The sequence below is a fragment of the Agelaius tricolor genome, unplaced genomic scaffold (assembly GCF_023055355.1).
Source record: "Agelaius tricolor isolate 1412-34295 unplaced genomic scaffold, bAgeTri1.0.p SCAF_17, whole genome shotgun sequence".
Taxonomy (NCBI): Eukaryota; Metazoa; Chordata; class Aves; order Passeriformes; family Icteridae; genus Agelaius; species Agelaius tricolor.
Window position 1 is genome coordinate 11,968,674 of NW_027269277.1, and position 16,383 is coordinate 11,985,056.

General features: G+C 50.2%; 1 protein-coding gene across 5 annotated transcripts in view; it reads left to right on the forward strand.

The window, feature by feature from the left end:
- Positions 1 to 16,383, forward strand: part of PAK3 (p21 (RAC1) activated kinase 3) — a 126,989-nt gene that overhangs the window by 46,760 nt on the left and 63,846 nt on the right. Inside the window, exon 1 of one of the 5 annotated variants that reach the window (XM_071442478.1) lies at positions 8,173 to 8,302. The exons of 2 other annotated variants lie outside the window; for them this stretch is intronic. The gene's annotated coding sequence lies outside the window, so the exon portion shown is untranslated. Of the gene's footprint in view, positions 1 to 8,172; positions 8,382 to 16,383 lie in introns of those variants that run through there. 2 more of the 5 variants (XM_071442477.1, XM_071442480.1) reach the window with 2 other exon arrangements.

Below are 16,383 nucleotides of genomic sequence, written 5' to 3' on the forward strand. Positions count from 1 at the left end.
TGGTCAGCAGCTGGAGAGTTTCTTGCATTTTAATTTTCCAGGTCACAACCCCAGTAAGCTTGGGAAGGGTACTCTCTACGTCAAGACAGGCATTCTCTATCATGCTTTTTCTAGTTGTAAGGCTTCAATCTTTCAGGCTAGTGTGGAAGTGCACAGACAACCCTTGTCTCTGGTCTACTATTGCTGCAAGAGCACTGCCCTGAGACAGCCTGGTAGTAAATTCTTAACTGTCATGGGATATTCTCCAGGCAATGAAGCCTTCCTTTGTGGAAAGGGAACCACATAAAGACCTTTTTCTTCTTCAGGCCCTGTGGGCTGATGTTATCCTGATGCGTATGGTACCTTTGCAGTGCAGCAAGCTGGGAACCTGCATTCTCCAGCCCTCACAAGCCATCCTGCAGAGCTGTGTGTTTGCACCTTTGTTCATATTCACCCATGACATCCATGGAGCTGTGAAATGAGAGTTCATACTGATCTAGGGTGTGGGTAATGCTCAGATTCACAACATTTGTTGTGGGAACAGTGGATTTTCAAGGGAGAGCTGAATGAGCAGGAGGAGGCACATGGACATAAGGATCCACTTTCATGTGTGGAAGGAGAAGGAACCACTAGAGATGAAAGCAGCCTCAGGTATCTCATCTTCTTTGAAGGATTAACTCAGACCCTCCCCTGTGATACCATAGCTGAAGGTCTAGGGTCTGTGAAGGGTGCAAACCTTTATGAGTTTGTCTGTGCTACAGGCCAGCCAGAGGTAACAGCCTAGGTCTGGAGTCTTTCTGACTGGGTTATTATGGGATGATGAATTGAAAATAAAGCAGAGTCTTTCCTCTTCAGCTTGTTGGTTTCTGGATATGAGTCTGTATCTCCACCCTATTCTGTAGTGCCTTGCTGCTTCCTTCACAGGTTGGCTCCCTTCCTGCTCCCATGGAGCCTGTCTCAGGGCTCATAGGGAAATCATGGACTTCAGTAGCATCAGACTTTTCTGCTTTCACCAGAATACCCTGAAGGCAGCAGGAGATGAGGTATGGCAAAGTTTTCCTAGCAGCTGCTCAACACTGCTTCCCTTCCATAGCAAACAGCACTCTAGTATCTTCAGGCCAGAATCATCCCCACGTGAAATCTTCTGGTGATGGAGTGCAGAAAAGAGCTCTGAATCCCTGCCTAACCCCTTTCTGCTCCTGAAGCATAACTGCATTCAGTGGAAAAGAGCCAGAGAGCAAGATTTTTTTTTTTTTTATTGCAAACATGTCTGGCCAAGAAACAGGCATTTGAAAAAGATTCAATAGTGGTCCCAGTGTAAAAACTGTTAATTCCATTTCATTTTCTAACAGTCTGATTTAACAGCTTGAATCAGTTCATTTTCATACCTTTGCTCTGGATGTTATCCTCATGTGGTTTTGGTCTGGGATGTTGAATGCTCTGGACAGTCACAGATTGAATACTGGCCTTCATATTCAGCATTCTAAAACTCTAGAATGCCAGGTACCACCAATGGTTTGCCCTTTTCAATTCTGTACATCAAGGTGGGAGCACAGCAGGTCTCCCACTGACAGAGTTGAGCTCAGCTATCCAGAGCTGAGGGCTGTGCAGGCAGGGCAGCTTCACACTTGCTCCACTCAGTGCTTCATTAATTAGCCTTAATGATTACATCGAGGTGAATGTAAATTAAAACCCCAGATACAGACACTGCCACAGTATGGTTAAGCCTGAACTGCCACAGTGTGGCAGCCTGTAAAATGGTGGCATTTCACCTCTTAAGCCTCTCTGTTTTGATGTCTCTTGGCAGGCACAAAAATTGGTGTAATTCCTGCTCACAAGTAGCTGGGGAGAAAATGGAGAATGACTTGTGTAAAAATCTAGTATGTTGGCAAATGCTTTTCATATTAAAACAAAGATAAACAGCCTGGAGAATGTTTTTTCTATGCCTCACCCACCTCTAGACATTTTGCAAGCTGAAAACAGAGGCACGGTGATGTGTGGCTGTTCCAATGAAAAATCACTGTTGAATGACTATTTTTGGAGAAGATAAATTTGCTGCACTGGCCCATCCTGCTGTGGTGGTTTTACTGTCAGATTGTGCCTTTAAAGTGTTCTGTACCATAGTCATGTATGGATGTTCCTACAGGGGAAGGGATCTCTCACCTCTGCTGAGATTCTCTGGTGCAGGGGATTGGGCATGGTCATGTATTGGGAAATCTGGTGTTTGTGCTGGGCTGTGACAGCTTGCCCACACTGCTCTGGGTGAAGAACCTTATTCTCTGGTGCCAGGAAGAACTGGAAACCATTCTGTGCTGTTTGGATAGATAGGGTGGATCTTTGCTTTCTCAGTCCTGAGAGCAGACTGAATTCAGCATCTTGAGCAGATAAAATTCTGCAGACAGGTGGGTCATCTTTGCTTGTGTTCAGTCAAACAGGATGTTCCCCATGAAGGAGCATGGTTGATGTTTAAGTGCAAGCCAGACAGGATTGGACTTGACAGGGATTCTCAAAAAATTCTGGATCCCACTGGTGTTTCTGCAGGAAGCTATGATGTGTTCTGTTTACAAGCTGTGTTAAGGTAGGGCTTGATACATTCAAGCTAGTCCTGCTGCTCCTGTTGGAAGGTGATTTAAATTGCAATTCACAAAACAAAAAGGGGGCTGGGAGTGACACTGGGGATCCATGGGAGGCAAAGCTACTGTACGGCTGCCACTGAGCTGCTGCCCAGCCTGAGCTGCTCTTTGCCTCAGTCTCCCCTCTGCCAAAAGGAGAAGCAATGCTGTAGGAAGAATCACTAAAGACAGCTCAGATGGGATTGCAGAGCACAGGTATGAGCAGTGTCAGCTCCTACTGTTTCCCTCTGGCAAAACCCTCTTTCAGGTTGGGATCTCCTTGCAGACACTCCTGTGCTTTCTGAGAGAGACAGGATTTGTGAACCTGATGCCCACTATTAATCTGAGAGTGCTTCTGTTATGTGTAATCAACTGCATCTCTGTCTTAGCTTTGAATTTCATATCACACACCTCCCCAGAGTAGGAGAGCACTACATTCAGTTTTACTAGCTCCTGGAGGTGGATTATATCCCACTTGAATGTTTACAACAGTTGTGAAGGTTCAACACAATTTTAATGAGGTATAGCAGTAGTATATTAAGAAATGTATCTATTAAATGCAGTTTTTAGTAGTTGATTGGTATTTAATTGACATGTGTTATAGTCCTGTTAGAGCTCAGTTAAATCCACAGTTGAAGCACTAATTTTGAACACGGAAATCATGGTTTGAGGTAAAAATATGTACTAAAAGTACAGCAGTTTTTAATATAAAAACATTATTACTAAATAACGCGTTAAGTGTATTAATAAAGTCTTACACTGACTTTAGCAAGTGTTTACACTTAGTAGATATTTTTAAAACAGATTAAAATGACATGAAAGACACATTCTGTCAATTGTTGCTGGAAGATTCATAAGGACTTATCTATGGAGGTAATTTCTGTCTCCTCTTAGGAAAGATTCAGACTTCATCATTTTACAGGCAAGTTTTTTTAAAAAGTGCTATTTAACATGAAGGTGGGCATTCTTCTCCAGGAGTTGGTCCTGGGGATCAGCAGTTTGGCAACTGAGATTCTCCAAGCTATGGTGTTACTGCCATCCATAAAGGTTTCACACTGCAGCACCTCAATCCACTGTTATTGCAGCCACGGGAGGTTCCTTGCAGGTCTGAGTACAGGGTGAATGAAATCCCTGTTTCACACGGACACGGTGAAGGACAAAGTGTTTCCTGGGTTGAGAAGATCCCAGGGGAACACATGGTGTTTGGTGCCTTGCATGGTCCCACAGGTTCTGTTTTCAGGGGACATCTTGCACCTGAGCCGAGAGGGATCCTCAGGACAGCAGAATTCTCTTTGAATGAGCTGCATTGCTGTAAGTCTGTGCCCTGCCCTGAGCAGGACTGCAGGACAGGACTGGGAACTATTCTAACCACTCACAGAAGCTACCTGCAAATGGGGTAAACTCAGGCACAGAGTCTGTCAGTCCTTACCCTCCAGGAGGCAGCACGTGAAAGCTGCAGCACCACGGGAATGCCTCTGTGCCAGCATCACCGTGTCACTTGTCCCACAGGCTGTTACTGTCCTGTTCCCACGTGAGCCCTGGGCACTTCCACTGCTCAGCAACTTGAATCACGCCCAGGCAGCACCTGTGTGTCCTCCCTGCTCTGTCTTTGCCTGGATGTCAGCATTGCCCAGCTGAGCAGTGGGGACCCTTGGCTGCTGGCAGGCTGCCTGCCTGTTCCCATCGCTACTGTTGGTAGGTGGTTCCTGTCTAATGAAGCTCCTTGCCAAGGGAGGCTGTTGACGTGCTCCAGCATTGCCAGATGGTCCCCTTACCTCTTCTTTCCTCCACTCCCTCGGAAACATTAATGATCCCTAAACCTCTCTGATGGAGGGGCTCCTTTTTGTGACAACCTCATTACGTGGTTATCAGAAGCTGCCACTATCCAGGTTGTCAGGACAACCAGCTTGGGAAAGGTCTGAACCTCAGGCAAATAACCATGCCCAGCTCCCAGCAGATGCTCAGCCACAGCCAATGCCAGGGTGCTGGGAAGCCATGACATCATGGGCCAAGCTGGCCTCCAAATTTGTCAGTTTTGTGTCCCTCCATGTCCCCTCCCCGCAGTGCTCTCCCCATCAGCCCCTGGTAGAGTTAATCAGGTGCTGCTGTTGTGCCACTCCAGACCCCCCTGGGGCTGCCTGCTCTCTGCAGGGCTGCCAGAGGGGCTCCCACAGTCCCCTGTGTAATGCAGCCTCAGGGAGGAGTGGGACCGTGGGGCCCGGTGCTGGTGCCTCAGCAGCCTGGCACGGGGGAAAACTGCAGGGGACTGGAATACCCACAGCTCTTAGGGGACAGAATAGGTTGCTTCTTATTGGGGTTTTGTTGATGGGGATGGATTGATGATTGGAGTTAATTTTACCTCTAAAATGAGCTCTCTGGCAGCTACCACTGAGTGTGGGGGGTTATTGGGATCCTTAATGGGATAACCTCATGAAAACCTACTGACACCCCATCAGCACTCACACTTACTGCTCAGACTGTGTTGTGTTTGCCAGCAAGGTGTGATAAATGTGGCAGGACCAATTCTGGTGTAGATGAAGGCTATGTTCAGGATTTGGGCAGGCCCTGGGGTCCTGGAGGCTGGACCTCCTGAGTGGGTGTGCGGACTCTCAAAGCATTTCCAGCTCGCTGGGACACGCATGTGACAGTCACACGGAACTGATGTCTAGCAGGGACTGACCTGCTTTCCTAAGCCCTGTGAGGACAAAGCCATCACCATGCCCATGTCTGGGCCAGGTGAGGCCCAGCCACACTCTGCAGGTCAGGCACAGCCCAGACCATCCCAGGTGGACCCATGGAGCAGGTCCAGCTTGCACTGCCGAACCCGGCACTCTGGGACTGTGGAGGTGCCTTGTCATGCAGTCACTCATTTTTTTCTTTTTTCCCCCCTCTCCCAGCAATGTGCTTGAGCAATGTGCCCATTGTCAGCACATGCAGCTGCTTATAGTGTGCAGCAGAGCCCTCCAGCTCCAACAGGGTCAGCCTCATTACAGCTGGCATGAGGAGCAGGGGAGCTCTGCGGTTTGGGCAATTTCCCCTTTGTGGCCTTTTGCTGCCACTCTTTGTCTCCTTTGCCAGGAAGGCATGGGACAGGCATGCAAAGTTAGCTTTCTATCAGGTATGGCTTCCATTTAACAGCTTAAAGATAGCTGGAGAACCCCGGAAGGCTGAAATGTGCAGCTTCAAGGCTTTGTGGTCACCAAAGGCCAACCTGAAAGGCACAGACATTTAAAAACCCTCTGTAAGTTTCAAGCAAAACTCCACTGTGCACAGTCAATGCTTGCAAAGTTTCTTTGGCTCCCAGGAGAGTTGTAGATTTGGACAGGGCTGAGTGTAAGAGATCTGATCTGCTTTTTTACTGTGTGCAGTCACAGAGTCAAGTTTCTGTTCTTTCACAGAGGAAAGGAAACTGAAACTCTTCCTTCATCTGTTGTTGCCTAGCCTTTGGCAAAGGGCAGCCTGACCTGGGCTTGGTGCTTCAGAGAGCCTGCAGTTTTCTTATGGTGCTCATAGGAGCAGTTCTGCTAAAAGTTTATTCTGAAACTAGATTTTAGTTGGACTTTTTAAAAGAAATAGAAGTGATTCACTCGCAGATTCAGTCCTAACAACTGTAATTGCCTGATTTCATGCTCTATCTGCAGCTTTTCCTTGAGCTGCCTCCCTCTTTTGGAAGCCTGTGAGCAGGACTTGCACTTCCCATGGCTCGTGGTACTCCAGGATGTGGGGCTGGTAAATGACCCCTCAGTCTTTCCAAAGCCATCGGGAATGATTTTTACACTGAAGGTGGCTGGGTACTGCTGGTCCCCCATCTGCTCAGTCCTTTCCTGCTCTGGGCTGTTGTAAACAGCAGTTTGCAGCAGCCAGTGTGGTTTGCAGGGCTGGGTGAGCCTGCAGGGACCCTGACAGCTCCTTCAGCTGCGTTCCCTTCCTCGCTGCAGTCACGGGACATTCCTCCAAAAGCTTTACATGGACTTGGACAGGAGAAGAGCTGAAGGCCAAAACCTGCACTCTCTGCTAACTAACCCCCTTGGGCTCAACAAGAAAGAGTGTGTCCTCTGCAGGAGTCACCCCACTGCTTGTCCCAGCCCTCCTGGATGCATGCAGTGCTGTCACTGGACACTGCCACTGCCACATGGACACTACATGCAGCAGAAAAGGGAAGTCCTCTTCTTCCATTGTTGAGGGACAGCAGATTTTCACAATTCCTGCTTACCTTAGAAGATCCTGAAAGTCATCTACCCCCAGGAGTAATTCTCTGTGGGAGTGGAAAGAACACTGACAATTTGCTCTATGGCTCGACTGTAATCACTGCAGAACCAGCCAGCTAAGTGACAGATTTGACTCACACTGGGGAAGAAAACCTTGGTGAGACTTCGGCTTACAGCAGGAGGGGATGGCAGTGATTCAGGCAGGGCTGCTTGTCACGTCAGTGTGGACTGGGTGACTCAGTGAGTTCTTGCTTCTGGAGAACTGGTCCTTTGAACGAGCTGTAAGGCAGCAGCCTGAACACTTGTGGTCAGAGAAGATCACATGTCGTGTGGTGGAGCTGGGACAGTTTGTTATCTCCTCTTGGAAACATGTGGCCTGCCTTACCTTTGGCAATAGCAACCAGCAGAAGGTAAGTCTTCATTGCTTGCCCTTGGCTGTTCCACCATGTGTTATTACACATATTCTGTGCATCTCCATCAGGAAAAAATCCCCAACAAATCAAACAAAATAATGGTGAAAGGTATGCTCACTTTGGTATGTAACAGCACAGCCCTTTCCATTGGTGGCACTTGGAGCTGGTAGAGCTTCCTGCCAGCCCTGGGACCAGGCACAGCCCCAAGCTGAGAGCATGGCTGGTGCTCCCAGCCCCAGCACTGCTCCATGCCCAGGGCCCTGTGGGCTCTGCTGCAGAGATTGTCAATTTGGTCATGTTTATCGGCACATTTTTTCCCCCTGGAAATATTGTAAATGTGAGATCATCCTCATCAAAGCTGGGTCTGTTTCTACGTTTGATACCTTTCATGGAGGAGCTGAACTCGTGGATTCAGAAGGAGCAGGAGAAGGACCACACGTTGCCTAGGGAAGCGTAATTCTAAAAGAATGAAGGAGAATGGAAATCACAGACCGCGAATAAGATTTTTTCTTCTGGTGCGTTGGGAGAGGTTTGCAAGGAAGTGCCCTCTTTGTGGCAGGAGTGGCCGGAGCTGGTTGCTCCAGCCTCACTCCCGCTGGGCTTCTCCCACGTTTGGATGCGGACAGGAGAAGCCCCCAGGCTGTCACACGCAGACGTCATCCGGGGGAGCCCCGAATTTCACGGTGCATTTCCTATTCCCAGCGGACGAAGACCAGGGAGCGTGATGATGCCTTTCAGGACCCCTTGCACCGCCGGCCGGCGCCGGTGCCGCCTCCCAGGTTTGCGCACCCCTCTGCGGGGGCTCCCGGGCTCGGGGCTGGGAGGGTGGGCACCCCCCCGCGCCGCGCTTTCCCTGCGCGCTGCCCTGAAACACGAGATTTGCCCCCAGCCCCAGCCCCGGCCCGTGTGTCGTCACCGGCCGCCCGCCGCGCCCATTGGCTGCGCCAGCGCCGCTGCGGCGGCCCCGCGACGCGCGGGGCGGGCGGGCGCGCGCGCGGCGATTGGCGGCGCGGGGGGACGGGCCGCGCCCGGGGGGCGCTCGGCGGCGGCGGGGGACGGGCGGGGCGGCGATGAGCGACGGAGGCTCCAGGTAACCCCGGCCGGGCGGCAATGAGCACCGCGGCTCCAGGTAACCCGGGCCGCGCAGCAATGAGCGACCGCAGTTCCAGGTAACCTCGGCCGGGGCGGTTCCAGATAACCCCGGCCGGGCCCTGCGGCCGCCGGCGAAGCGCGGTGCCCGTGGCCGCGTCTGCGGCGCCCCGTCTCCCGACGATGGGAGAATGACGCCGCGGGCAGGGCCGGGGTGCGCCGGTGGCGGGGCTGTCTCTGCGTCTCCGGGGTGCCGCTGCCGTCAGTGACACGTGTGTTGCCGGGCAGTCGGCGGTGGCCGGAGCCCGGTGTCCTGCGGGAAGGATTCCCGGAGCCGCAGAGCCGCAGCTGAAGTTGTGTTAGCGCCGGCACCGGCCATTAACGCGGCCGCGGTGCGTGTGTTCCCCATCTCCCAACAATGCCGCCTCTGGGCTGCGCTTCTGCAGAGGAGTGAGAAATTCTGGGCTATAAATAACCCCGCCTTTTTTTTTTCTTTTTTTTTTTTTTTTTTCTTTTTTTAATACTCGTTATTGGCAACGCGCATCCGATTGACCTTGGCACCTGACAAGTTTTTCCCGAAATCCCTTCAGGGAAGGGTGGTCTCTCTCTGTGCGTGCATGGTGGTGCCTGATGCCACACTGGAGCTGGTCCCTGTGCTGGGTTGTCCCTTTGTCCCAGACTTGTACACCAGCCAGCCGAGGAAGTGCTCCAGCGTGATGTCTGGCCGCTCCAGGCTTCCCTCCTCCGGCGGGGGGGTGCACTCGGCACGAGTGGCCCCTCTTGCTGGTCATTGAGGCAGTTTGCAGATCCAGTTTTCACCGATGCCAGAAAACGAGCCTTGTTTTAAACACAGCGAGGTGTTTAACGTGGAAGGCTCAGGGAATTCAGGCAGGAGAAGCCATGGCTTCAAAGCGAGCAACATCTGAACGAGATGGTGGGCCCAGGCTGGGAGGAGCGGGGTTGTTTGGGGCCCTGCGGCCCGAGGGATGTTGAGGGGCTGGATTTTGCCTCTCCCCTCGCCCTTCCTTCGTTTGCGAGGTGGGAACGGCGTGTGCCAGCAGTGAGCAGCCTGGGTGTCTGTGTGCAGGGTTTGGCAAACCCCCTTCAAGGCTCCGTGCCGCTGATGCCCCACCTGCCCGGATCCGAGCCGGCGCTGGGGCTGCCCGAGAGGGGACGCTGCTTTCTCTTGTCTTGCTGGGCACGGTCGGGGATGCCTGCACAGGGAGCCTGAGGCCGGAGATCAGCAGGGGCTTTGCTGAGCGACTCTCGGCTGACATGGAGCGAGGAGGAGGGGAGGAGGACGGGCTGTCGGGAGGGCCGGAGCCAGGCGCCTGCCCGAGCGGGAGAGAGCGGTGATGAGTCCGGCTCCCCTGGCTCCTCTCGGGTGGATCCACCTTCTCCGTGGCTGTCAGGCGGGGAGGAGGGGCTCGGGCACAGCTCCGGAGCCGCCCGGGAGGAGGACGCTGTGCCGGGGGAAGTGGAAGTGTGGCACATGGCTGCAGAGGAGCCTCGGCCTTCCAGTCACAGGGTACCCAACGATGTGAGCAGAATGTGGAGTAAATTACGGATCAGGGGTAATGGGTTGTAGGTCTGGGACATGGACAGGTGCATCGTTCGAGGCCAGAGAATGAAGGTTTCCATGGCAGGTCGTGTGCATGGAGGGGAAGGATTGCTCTGAGCCGGTGTTCTGCGGTGAGCATGGGCTGGTGAGGGAGGGTGATGCTTGTGGCTCTATGGAGCTGCATGGGCTGGAGCTGCATTCCTTGAGTGTGGAATTGGGCACAGGAGCTGGTGACAGGCACGGTGCTGGGGCTGGGGGCTGGCTGGCTTCATAGGTGGGGGGCTGCAAGCAGCTGCCTCTGGGCTGCACAGGAGGTTGGACTCTGAACCAAGATGTGCATGGATGGCATTTCTTCACTGAGTGACTCTGGATAACTAAAAGTAAGTCTCAGGAGCTCCTGTTACAGGATTAAGTTTCAGGCCTCATGGGCCACCACTTGCAGCAGCAACAGTTTGAGAACAGCTGTGGCAGTAGTGCTGCAGGAGGCAATACCCAGGGTGAGCTGCTTTGGTTGTCACAGGCCCTGGGCTTGGGCCTCATTCACCTCAGGGCTTTAACACAAATGTGCTGCCTTTTTGCAGGGACTGATGGGGGCTTTGTGCCTTCTAAGCTAACAGGCCCAGTGAGACTGTGTAGGAGCGTTTCCCAGAAGTTGGAGAGCATTTTACTGCTGACTACAGGGAAGAGAACTTTACCTTTCCAGGTAGACTGTTGACAGGGCAATTCCTCTGTAAGGATCTGATCAAAACTCAGAAAACGCGTGGAAGTTGGAGTCTAGATTGTCCTGTGTGTCTTGAGCTGACTAATAAAGACTAGAAAAAAAAAATTGGGCACAAGAGGTTGTCTTCCTCCAACCCCCTATATTTCTTTGCAAATTTTGTACATAAAATTCCAGACACATTCAACTCTACAACACATTGTTGGCCACAGCAAATCCAGCTCTTGTGTTAGCCATCTCTTGGCCTGGCAGCATTTGCTCCTAGAGGAGAGCTGGTTTGTGGGGATAGTCCCATTTTCAGTTCTTGTTCCCTTTGCCTGAAGCTTTCTTCTCTTTTTCTTTTAATACGTTAATTGTGACTGTGGATCCAAGCGTCCCTGGAGCTGCCTGTGTTCTGGGATCAAAACCAGCTGGGAATCTGAAGGTCTTTCAGATCTGCCTGCAGCTCCTCCTTCATTTTAGCCATGCCTGCACAGAACCGGTCGCAGGGGAGATGTTGCCAGATTTGGCTTCCGCTGCTGCTCTGGTTGGACTCCCTGTGACTTTGGGACATTAACAGTGCTGTCACTTTGTGCTTCTCTGGTTTGAGTACTGATTTCTGTTCTTGCTGTGCTGCACAGTGGGCAGGCAGAAGCTCACTGTGACCTTCCTCTTTCATTACCATCCTTAGCTCATGCCAAAGGTGCTTGAAGCTTTTCTCCAAGAACTTAATGGGGAGGGCAGTGGTAGAAAGGAGAGAGAAGAGCATGAATTTCACCTGCAGAAATAAACTTTTTCATTCACTAGTGCTATTTTGTATTTAGCTAGCATTTTCTCCCTGTAGCTCTATTTTGTCTTTTACCTTTCAGACACAAATAGTTGAGCTTGTGGATCTTCCCTTATGTTTGCTTTGATTTTTCTGTTACTTGAAGAATGGCATTAGGCTGAGTGGTAATTAGTAGGTTTCACTGGGCCGGGGTCAGCACAGGTAGAGACACTGATGTGAATGTCTTCTCTCAGAACTGCTGTCGCTGGTTGTCTCCTGCTCCTAGCAGTAATTTTATAATGGAAAAATATGATAAAATTGTGTGGTTTGCTAGTGGATAGTCTCAGTGCTTGGAGTTCTGGAGATTGTTTCCAGGTGAACATCAGCAGCTGTGGCTTGTATGCAGTGAACAGCAAGAGTTTCAGTGTGTTTTGTTGGAGATTGCCAAAGGATTCTCATTTTGCCTGTTCAGTTGCACTGCTCCAACTTAGCTCTGACAGTGCACTGTTTATAAGTTGGCTTCCTGTGTTTCTGAGACAGGTGGCACTCACTGCCTCAGGTGCTGTGGGATGTGGCAGGTTGGGTGCACCTTGCTCTGGGCAAGCACCATGGCATCCGCCCTGGCAGTCCCACTGATAGGCATCCAGGAAGCCTGTGATGTTGTTGATGCAGTCTCATGTCCTTCTTTTCTGGAGCTCTTGATCCCAGGAAGCCCTGGGCAGGGGACAGACAGGCCTACAACTGCTCCAGGTTGTTGGCTTCTGGGTTGGGAGGATCTTTGTGTCAGCATATGGCACCAGCCCTACCTGCAAGTCTGGCTCTTGGAGCACTGGGCTAGGTGCACCTCCAGGTACTCTGATGTCCTGTCTTGTATCATTCCTTCCAGAGGCAGACTTGGAAATCATGTCCCTCTTAAAGAGGGGCATGTCCTGCTCAGTTAGGAAACCTCTGCTCTGAATGTTGCTTTGTTTTGCTTTAAAGGCTTACTGTTATGGCTGTGTGCATTAAGTGTTCAAGGGTAAAATTGTGTTGGTACATATTCAGTGTGCTCATTTCCCAACATTAGTTTTATTGTCAGTTGCTTATCTAGTAGTGTACTGACAGATGTGACTGAGTCTTGAGTGATGCAGAGCAAAGCATGTCTCTGCCCTGGAGTCTGTGCTGCCAGTTCCACAGTTGGAAGAGTATTCAGTGCCTCCACGTGCTGGGTTTGGGGCTTGGTGTGGTGCTCTGATACAGCACTGTAAGGGTCAGAGTTGGGGAATGGCAAAGGTAAGGTTGGATACACATCCTTTGCTCTGCTCTGGTCATATGTACTGTCTTACTGCCATCAGAAGCAGATTAAGGCAGTTTGGATCCAAAACACACTCAAAAAATCTTTGGGTAATTTCATGTTTGTTTATTGTCCTGGTGGCAAAAGTGTGCTTTCTCAGGGAACGGAAACAAACATTTGGATGTGACCCTTTGACTTCTGGAAGTGACACCTTGCACATGGACCACTGAGCTCTGTGCTGTGGTCCAGCTTGCTGCTCCTGCATGTGCTTTGCTTTGCCACAACTCAAGGTACTGCAGTGTCATTTTTGTCCAGCCATAGATGCCCATAAGCCTGAAACAAACTGCCATTTCAACATTGCAGTACAGCACAGACTCCAGAGCCAAACCATTCTCATTTCCTTTCTAATCCTCAAGTGTTGAAAATGCTCTGGCACCTTAGCAGGCTCAGTGTTGCTCTGCAGGGTGTATGCAGTTCGCTGCATGTGACGAGAGGGCAGTACTAAAACATTTAAACATTTCTTGCCATGTCACCTGGGTGGACTCATTTCTCCAGCCAGTGTTGTTGAAGGGGCAGCAGCTGTGCCTCCCCCCAGCCTCTGTCTATTTGCTGGCATCAAAAAATCAGTTTCCCTATTTAGAAAGGACACTGGAAAGTACTTCTCTGTGTCTCTTGAGGGGAGTGAAAGGCCTAATGTTTTCCATTTTCTGACTGCTACTTCTCTATTCCCTATTGTGAAGGAGAAAATCCTCCAGATCAGAAATTTTCTAGGTGCTTCCCTGCAGAGAGTCTTGATTCAACCTGCAGTGCCCAGATGCCAGCTCATATTTATCAGGTGCATCCAGCCACTCCCCAGATGAACCATAGGGCTGCTGGTGCATGGTAAACCTGAGAGGGAAAAACTGATGGCACACAATTAAAATCCTGGGCATTTGCTAAAGCTGTTTTTAATGTCTCCTGCCCTCACAGGCAGAGGATTGTGGACTTGGATTTGGGTTGCTCTTGATGTGTCACCAGAAAAGCTGTCATATGTGTGTTTGCAGAAATGGAGGCTTGGGAAATGTTTTTAATTGTGATTCTACTCTGCATAACACAGATTGTCAGGCTTTAAGCTCAGGTTTGTTTGTATCAGGGACAGACATTGATACCACAGCTCCTATTGGTGCATGAATATTTTAACAACTGAAACGATGCCTGCTCCAGAAAAGAGCTGCTTACATCCACGTTTGATCTCTTTAGCAAGCCTAGGCAGCTCAGGGTGGCATTTCCTACAGATGTGGGGTACATCAGCTGTGCTGTGCTCTGACTCTTTGTTCATTCCAGAGAATTCAAGCTGGGAAGAAGGGAGGTTTCTAGCAAAAGACTAAAACAGACAGAATTTGCTCCCTGATTTGTTTATTTTTGAGGAGCTTGCCTTGCACTTTGTAGGATGCATGGACCAGACAGAGGTGGGGTAATATTTGGAAGTACCTAGAGTGGCAGTCTGTGGGGTTAGTCTTCTCCTTTAATTTCTGCCCCACGGCCTGTGCCACAACTTCTCTCCATACTCTTCTTCTCTCTCCACTTCTTCTTGCACTAGGGGAATGCAGAATCCCCCTCTTTAGGAGCACTAATGAATAATGTTAGCATTTCAGAAGGAATAAGCTGAGAGTGGAGTCTTACTCTTTTCTGCATTATATTGACAGTTCAACACAGAGGTTGTGTCTTGGACCGTTCTTGAAATCTATTGTGGTACTGAAATGCTGGAACCTCTGCTCTCTTTGTGTATTTCTGAAGTAAATTGTCCACAAAGCATCTCTAATTAGGGGGCACTTCTGTGCCGTAACTTGTAATGCAAACAGAGCTTTTGAACAGCCTGATCTTCAGGACATGCCCTGTCTTCTCCCATGGTCTGTGGAGCACTCTGGACACTCAAGGTGAATGCCAGTCTTCTTCATGTAGTAAGGAGAAGCAATAAGAACCTGCTTACAAGGTAGTTTTCCAGTTCTAAGTCCTTGGTTTGGTGAGCTCTCTTTCCTCTTAGTGAGCACAGCAGCACATGGATGAAGTTCCCAGGCCCACACATGGCACAGGAGGTCTGGTACCTGATTCTTGAGTACTTTTTGAGCTGCATTTCATGTTGTTTACATTGCTGATCTCAGCAGAATGGCAGAGCCTGCCCTCATGGGTATACCTGAACACATGTGATTCTGCATCTATCCTGACTGTAATTGGTTGTGTATTGAAACAGGAATCACAGACAGCTGCCAATGTACCCACAAGCAGTCTGGTAAACATAATCCCAAAATCAACCCATAATAGGACTGGCTTTTGGGCAAGGAGAGGAAAAAGTTGTGCTCTTGCATAATCCAACAGGCTCTAAAGCACAAGTTCTCATCAGACTGATGGCTTTGGTTGGTGGGGTCATTAGGCAGAAGACACCTTGCCCTGGTCTGCCCTGCAGTGCTGGTGAGGTGTTGTGATCCATGGAGCAGGCTGTGTCTGACTCCTGATCCCCCTTGCCACGGAAGGGGCAGCTCAGGCTCCCTTCTGAGCTCACTGGCATTTTGAATGTTGGTTCCAGAAGGCAGTGAGCAGTAGGTGCATGCATCTAGTACTATTCTGCACTCTGAGGATCTCAAAGCATCTTTTCTGTGAAAACTATTTTAAAGATCTACAATAAATGCCTAAAAGTCAGGTCTGGAAAACAAGCAGAGATGTGTTAAGGCAGGGTCTGACTGCTCCAGGGGGGCTGGGTGCCAGGTTGACTCATGTCAAACACACTGGAAACAAAAGGATGAAGTCAGATGCCCAAGGTCATCAGTAGGGTGCTGTCAGAGCAATGAAAGATAGCAGTTAGAAGTAAACATGATTGAAGTTTTGTGTCCTGAACTCACTGTGGGGAACAGTGGTGTTGGTGTGGCTGGGCACCTTGAAAACCTAGGCTAGTAGGTGCCTAAATGGGTCCATGGCAACTAATAAGAACAATTTCCATCCAGCAGTGCCAGGGAGAGAAGAGCCCTGGCATCCCTGAGGCCACAAGGCTCATTTGAGACACACAAAGTGAAGGAGGGACATGTTGGATGGAGAATTGCTACTTGTGATATGTTAGGTGTTAAATGCATCTGACACAGGAAGCTTGTGAAAAGGTCTGGATTCAGGATGTGCTTGTGCTTAGCAGAAATGTTCTGTTCTGTGACTGCTGTGAGCACAAAGACAAGGCCCCCAGCCCCTGCTCAGCTGTTGCAGGCTGGTGCCAAGCCAAGTGTTGTCAGGTAGCCATTGCACTCTGCACAGGTGGCCTCGGAATGCTGTGAGATCTGGAGTGGGAGATGTGGGGATCCCTGGGTACTTACTGGGGATTTGAAGGTGCTTTAGACCCTTTGCTTTGCCTTTTGCTTGTCAGTGTTTGGGAGAGGTGTCCTTGTATGCGTATATACCATATGCAAATGGATTTTGAGTTGTGTGTTTTGTCTGAATTTAGAAAAGTAGAGATTTGAAGAAAGAATCCTCCAGGAAATGCTGCTTTTGCAAGCACAGGCCTCTTGACTGTGATTTGTGGGGGAGGAAGGAGTGGGAATGAGGGGGAGGTTCACTGAGGTTTTCTTCTTTTCTTGTTGCGTTTTGGGAAAACTCCAGCCGAGGCCCACATACAGTCGGATGAATCAGCCTCCCTTTTGCCATAAGTAATTGGCAGCTCTAGCTGCAATGCAGTTTTGATGCATGCCTAATACACTTTTCCTTAGTTAATTGAGAAGATACACTGCAGTAGATGTATGATGTTGAGTTGGCCTTTGTATGGAGTC